Genomic DNA, 7,362 nt, shown 5'->3' with positions numbered 1-7,362 from the left:
AGGAGAAGAGCAAAGGAACACAAATAATGAATAAATCATACGGCGACCCAAACCTGGTATTATTCCTGAAAGAGAGGGGAGAGGGAGAGGGGGAGAGAGGGGGAGGGAGAGGGAGGGAGATGGAGAGAGAGGGGGGGGGGGAGAGAGAGGGGGAGAGGGAGAGAGAGAGATGGGGGAGAGAGAGAGAGGGGGGGGGGGGGGGGAGAGAGGGGGGGGGGATAGAGAGAGAAACGTTTAAAAGAAACCAAGAGACGCGGCGAGCAGCCGAGCACCTCCTCTTTTGTCCTTTGATGGCTACCTTTTATCGAACACGCTGCTTCCTGATTCACGCTTAATATCCGTCATAAGTCAACCTAATAATGAAGTCAACGCCAAGCCCCGCTAGCGGGATCAGACACGCCAGGCTGCCCCCCCCCCCCCCGTCAGCATGCAGGCACGTCGCGGGATAGCTGTGGCCTGTGAAGTGTCCTGTGACTTTGTTGGTTTGGCCATGAAGGTGGTTCACATCACGGGCACACCACAGACTTTGATTCAAAGGCTCGCTGTCTGTCACTGATTGTGCTGTCGAGTCTCAATTAGGGGATTCACTCTGGGATGTGAGTGTGCAGTATAAAGCCCTGGAGTGCTCATCCAAATAATCAGCCATTCTCATCCTTCTTCATTTCAAGGACTCACAGTTTGAGGCATCATATTTATATATTTTTTTCTTCTTTTTGTAATCTCTGGGACCCCTATTGCCACGGTAAAATCCTCAGTGTTAATTTAACTCTGAGAGTGTACAAATATGGAACCAAATGGACCTAGCGGTCCCCTATTCCATTTTGACTTGTTTACAAGTCAAGTCAAGTTTATATATAGCACATTGCAGACAACAAGCGAGCAGGACTCAATGTGCTTCAATGAAATACAATACACACTACATACAATACACATAAGAATAAGAGAATACAAACATCAATAATTATACATGAATGAAGAACATGACATATGATTAAAATAGAAATATGAGTTATTTAAAGTTATTTATACAAAACTACATACAATACTGACCATGAAACTGACCATGATACTGACATGATGCTGACCATGATACTGACATGATACTAACATGATGCTGACCATGATACTGACATGATACTAACATGATACTGACCATGATACTGACATGATACTGACCATGATACTGACATGATTGACATGATACTGACCATGATACTGACATGATACTGACCATGATACTGACATGATACTGACATGATACTGACCATGATACTGTCATGATACTGACCATGATACTGACATGATACTGACCATGATACTGACCATGATACTGACATGATACTGACCATGATACTGACATGACACTGACCATGATACTGACCATGATACTGACCATGATACCGACCATGATACTGACATGATACTGACCATGATACTGACATGATACTGACCATGATACTGACCATGAACTGACCATGATACTGACATGATACTGACCATGATACTGACATGATACTGACATAATACTGACCATGATACTGACCATGATACTGGCCATGATACTGACATGATACTGACCATGATACTGACATGATACTGACCATGACACCCACATATACTTGAAAAGGACCGCAAGGGTGGAAACATCATATTTGCTGCTGTTTGCCGTAAATAAAAAGCAAGAAAACTGCTTGAGTGTAAGACAGTTATAGCTGGTATCTGTCTGTGTGGCTCTCTCTCTCTCTCTCTCTCTCTCCCCCTACACACATACATACACACAAACAGAACGCCTTATGTGCGCGTGCACAGTCTGCACACACACACACACGCACACACACACACACACACACACACACACACACACAGACACACACACACACACACGTCCCGTCCCATATGTGGATGCTGCATGTGCACCTGTCTCGCTCTCTCTCTCCTATACACACATAAATACACACACAAACAGAACGCCTTATGTGTGCGCGTGCACAGTCTGCACTACACACACACACAAACACACACACGACACGTATGTGCACCTGTCACGCGATCTATGACACCATTAGGCAGGTGTGTGGTGGTTTGCGTCTCCGCCTCCCTCGGTAACAAACCGTAAATGTGATGGTTGCTCCGGATCACTGGGAGCTCTGCCAGGGAAGCTGTCACCGTAGCCAGGCGCCCGCGCCCCCCCCCTCCTCCCCCCCCCCCCCTCCTCCCCACCCATCATCACATGAATGGCAGCATCTCAAACGTCACCCCGCATAAGACGAAGGCGACCATCATCAGAAGAGCAGCCGATGATGATGATGATGATGATGGTGGCGGGCCGCGACACAAAAAAACTCCGAAGCGAGAAGCTGCTAATGATGATGTTTTTTTTCTTTTTTTTCTTCTTCAAGTGCACAAACATGAGCAAGTCCGGTGAGATTTGCGTGCGTGCGTGCGTTTATGCGTGCGTGCGTTTATGTGTGTGCGCGTATGTGCACGCGTGGGTTCTTGGGGTGCTTGCGGCGGAAAGAAGATGTATAATAATTTCCCTTGAAAACTGGGGCTATGGCGGCGGCGGGCGGCGCGCGCCTTCCTCTAATGATGGCATCTTTTGATGTTTAAATTAGGATATCACAGGCAGAGGAGCTGTATATATCCTCCCCGGGCCGCACCTTCTCATGACAAGATTAGCCCCTTCTGGACGGGAAGCGGGAACACCCTTTGGCTATTGAAAAATAGCAGATCTACAAGCTCGTAGCGCGGCACCGAGTGCCGCGCTACGAGCTTGTAGCTCTGCTATTTTTGAAAAATCGTTAAAATGTGGCGCAAATCTTTGAATATTATATTCTTTCTGAGCGAACTTTTTTAACTCAAATCTTTGATTCTGGAGGGGGGGTCCCTGGAACAATATATTTTCAGAAGGGGGTCGGCGGCCCAATTACATACAATTTCCGGGGTCCTTGACATGAAATAGTTTGAGCACCACTGATATAGGGGAAAAAAATCTGAAAACTGTTAGGATTTAGAAGACATTTTGTAGAACCGTCCTCCTCCTACCAGGTCTAAATGGGTTAGCAGCAAAAGCAAAGCCATTACTGTGGTTTATTTCTGCCCCGTGCAAAGCAGCCAACTCCCAGACAGACACTGGAGTCTGGCACGCCACAGAGGTAGAGGCAGTCATCTAGAGACACACACACAGAGAGAGGAGGGAGAGGCAGTGTGTGTGTGTGTGTGTGTGTGTGTGTGTGTGTGTGTGTGTGTGTGTGTGTGTGTGTGTGTGTGTGTGTGTGTGTGTGTGTGTGTGTGTGTGTGTGTGTGTGTGTGTGCGTGTGCGCGCGCGCGTGTGCGAGAGAGAGAGAGAGGGAGAGGTTGGAAAGAAGGTATAGTGAGGACGACATCAGGCAGAAAGGAAGGAGAGTAGAGAAAGTAATCACACACGACATAATCTAACGCAGTCGTTCCCAAACTTTTTCCATGTCAAGGACTCCCAAATTGGCCCCGCGGACCCCCCATTTGAAAACATATGCCAGGGACCCCTTCCCATGAGAGAATATTTTTTACGGCTCTAGCAGTGATTCTCAACCCGCTTAATTTCAAGGACTCCCGTTTAAATGGCATTTCCATCTCTGGGACCCCCAATTTATATTGTAAAATCTATGTTATTTTACAAATGGAACCAAATGTACCGTACACTCTCAGAGTTACAGACCCATAAGGGTCCATTTGGTTCCATTTGTACATGCTCTGCAGTTACAGACCCATAAGGGTCAATTTGGTTCCATTTGTACATGCTCTGAGTTACAGACCCATAAGGGTCAATTTGGTTCCATTTGTACATGCTCTGAGTTACAGACCCACAAGGGTCAATTTGGTTCTTAACTACACTGTTAAATTTAACCAGGATTTCACAATACTTTACATTATTATTTCACAATAAAATACTGTGTTCAGAATGTTACTGTGATATCACAACAAATTACTGTACTGTAACTTGTTACCAGGATTTCACAACACTTTACAATAATCTCACAATAAAATACTGTATTCAGTAATGTTACTGTGAAATCACACCAGCCTCTGTGATATCACAACAAATTACTGTACTGTAACTTGTTACCAGGATTTCACAACACTTTACAATAATCTCACAATAAAATACTACAGGTATTCAGAATGTTACTGTGAAATCACACCATCCTCTGTGATATCACAACAAATTACTGTACTGTAACTTGTTACCAGGATTTCACAACACTTTACAATAATCTCACAATAAAATACTGTATTCAGTAATGTTACTGTGAAATCACACCAGCCTCTGTGATATCACAATAAATTACTTTAAAGTGTTGCATTGTGGGATTGGGCGCAAAATGACATCCATTTTAAGAGGGAAAAGCAGTGAAGTGACTGTGAAGATGAAGTTATGAAGTCATGTGAAGTTCATAACTTTGCTCTGATACGGTAAGTCACCCTCTTTGTTCCCTCCACCTTACTATAACTAGTTGTGCTGTCGTGACTCATTTAGTCTTTCTCCAGCAAATGATGTGTGCTGCTGCTACACAGTGCACACATGCTAATTGCTAACTGCATAGCAACAGAGTGCAGAGCATGTAAGGAGGTGCCTTGTTAACCACATCAACAATATAAACTCATGTAACGTTGTGTGTCTCAACATTATAAACTCATGTAACATTGTGTGTCTAGATTGACCTGTTTTTTTTCCTTTTTGGCACTTATTTGACCAATGTTAGCTATATCCTATAGGCCTACACAGAGGCTACATAGAGGCTAGCAGTTTATTGGCATGGCAAATTGGCAATGCAAACGTTTTTAATGTCTGGTGTTCTGGTGAGTTGTTGATCACAGAGGATTGTTAATTAGATCAACCTGGGATTTTGTAATATGCTAAGTTGTGTGCTTGTGTGCTCTGTGCTGTGGGTAACAGTGTCCATGCTAGACAAATATAATAATCAAATCTACAATTGTCTACAAGCCATTTTCACATAGCTGATTTTGATGCTAAACATGTTTTTTGGGGACCACCCTGACAGCTCACACAACACTGAGCTTGTAGATCGGCTATTTAGAATGGCTTGTTGATTTTTATTAACACATTCATAGCTATTAAAATGGCTAACTAGGCTACATTTCATAATTGTGTGTGTGTGTGTGTGTGTGTGTGTGTGTGTGTGTGTGTGTGTGTGTGTGTGTGTGTGTGTGTGTGTGTGTGTGTGTGTGTGTATCAAATACTACAGGTATTCAGAATATTACTGTGAAATCACACCATCCTCTGTGATATCACAACAAATTACTGTACTGTAACTTGTTACCAGGATTTCACAACACTTTACAATAATCTCACAATAAAATACTGTATTCAGTAATGTTACTGTGAAATCACACCAGCCTCTGTGATATCACAATAAATTACTTTAAAGTGCTGCATTGTGGGATTGGGCGCAAAATTACATCCATTTTGAGAGGGAAAAGCAGTGAAGTGACTGTGAAGATGAAGTTATGAAGTTATGAAGTCATGTGAAGTTCATACATTTTTATTAACACATTTTTCATTCATAGCTATTAAAATGGCTAACTAGGCTACATTTCATAATTGTGTGTGTGTGTGTGTGTGTGTGTGTGTGTGTGTGTGTGTGTGTGTGTGTGTGTGTGTGTGTGTGTGTGTGTGTGTGTGTGTGTGTGTGTGTGTGTGTGTGTGTTTTCACTGTAGGTGGCACTTGCTTGGAGAACTCCCCAACCGCAAACAAATTGACTCCGGAGGAGATTTTACTTGGGTCGCAAAAAATAATGTTCATTGTAAGTAGGCTAAATAACACATCATGGGCTAAATCAAATTTGGCATAGAATAATACAAAGTAGATCTAATGTGATTGACAAATTGATTGAGGTTTGAGGTTTTAGAGGTCCTGGAGAAAGTTTGGTATCAGCGAGCTCTCTTGGACATTGTCACTGAGGTGGTTCAACCTAGCTGCAATTTGCAACACTAGATTTATTTGTATTTGTTTTAAATTTTATGAATCTAGATTTGCAATACCCTCCAATGACTGCCCATTGATCCAAATTGAATTTCCGGTCTGCTTAAACTCACCAACATGGCAGTTGTCGGGAAAGCTTGAGTGATCAATCTGCAAAGCGTTTGTTTCATAAAGATCAAGAAATTCGGTGCAGGTGAATATATTATATTTTTTGAAGGGTTGGAGTTTGTAAGCTCTCGTCGAAGGCATTGAACGGCCCTGCGTACCACCTGTTTCGAATTTGCACATAATGCAGGAAGAAGCAGCACAACCCCTTAATAAAAACGAGTGCTTCCAAACTCCAACACTTAGAAAAAAATATCACGGCACAGAATTTCTTAGCAGAAAGTAGCTCATAACAGGTTCTATGGTGGATTTTTATGAAACACTCACTTTGCAGATAGAAAGAGGATAATTCAAGCTTGCCCTACAGCTGCAATGTTTGTGAGTTTAACGTTGTTTAATACAAGCAGAATGGAAATTCGATTTGGATCAATTGGCTGTCATTGGATGGTATTGCAACTCCAGATTAATAGATTAATCCCCTTATAAATGCATCTAGTGTTGCAAATTGCGGCTAGGTACAACCAGCAGCTCTCTTAACAGTTTTCTTTTTCACTGTAGGAAGCACCACGGCTTGCTCGGACGACTCTCCAACCGCTGACGAATTGACAACGGCGACACCACTCCCTTCATCCCTCACTTCCATCTCTTCAATGACTGTGTATGTCTCCTCCGTGTGTATTTCAAGGTTTCTAGCTTACAATAGGAACCAAATACTTCTGGGTTGATGGCTAAAAACAGTACGTGGGAAGTCAGAAATTAACGAGAGTAGAGCAAACGCATTATTGATTTTGTTATTTCCATGGGATTTTCTGACTAAGCAATGCATTAAAAATACCCACCCTATCCTTTAAGATTATTACAGATTTTGTGACATACTATGTTGTTGTTTTCTTTCTATTATGTTTTTGTTGGGGGGAATACTGTGTGCTGTAGTAATTGATTCATGTTTGACATTCTCCGTTCTTTCAGATAATGAATCAAGACATAAAGGAGGCAGTTTCTGTTGAAACCCTGGCTTCCCTGCTGGAAGGGTTTGAAGAGCTTGGTGTGGACCAATCCAGTATCTAAAATTGCTGGTATTTTTATCTTCATCTGAGCATTAGTGGGTGGCGATGGAAAGTTGGTCTATAATAGCAGAATGGTACAAGTTACACCATTTAATAATTTTGCTTGACAAACTGATTTTTTTTTTTCTAGAGCAAGTATACTTCATCTACCTCTTCCCCTCTCTATCTAGTATTCATCATTTGTTGCACCTGCTTACGTGTAGGAC

The 7,362-nt window shown here is 42.6% G+C and overlaps 1 long non-coding RNA gene across 1 annotated transcript; it reads left to right on the top strand.

Moving 5' to 3' along the window:
- Positions 1–5,726: 5,726 nt before the first annotated feature.
- LOC306917089 lies at positions 5,727–7,142 on the top strand. Its single transcript, XR_013789113.1, has 3 exons — positions 5,727–5,805; positions 6,648–6,747; positions 7,059–7,142. It is a non-coding gene; the product is annotated as an uncharacterized lncRNA (long non-coding RNA).
- The last annotated feature ends 220 nt before the right edge of the window (positions 7,143–7,362 follow it).

The sequence above is a fragment of the Electrona antarctica genome, assembly GCF_951216825.1.
Source record: "Electrona antarctica genome assembly, chromosome: 24".
Classification (NCBI taxonomy): Eukaryota; Metazoa; Chordata; class Actinopteri; order Myctophiformes; family Myctophidae; genus Electrona; species Electrona antarctica.
This window is presented reverse-complemented; position numbering and strand designations above follow the sequence as displayed.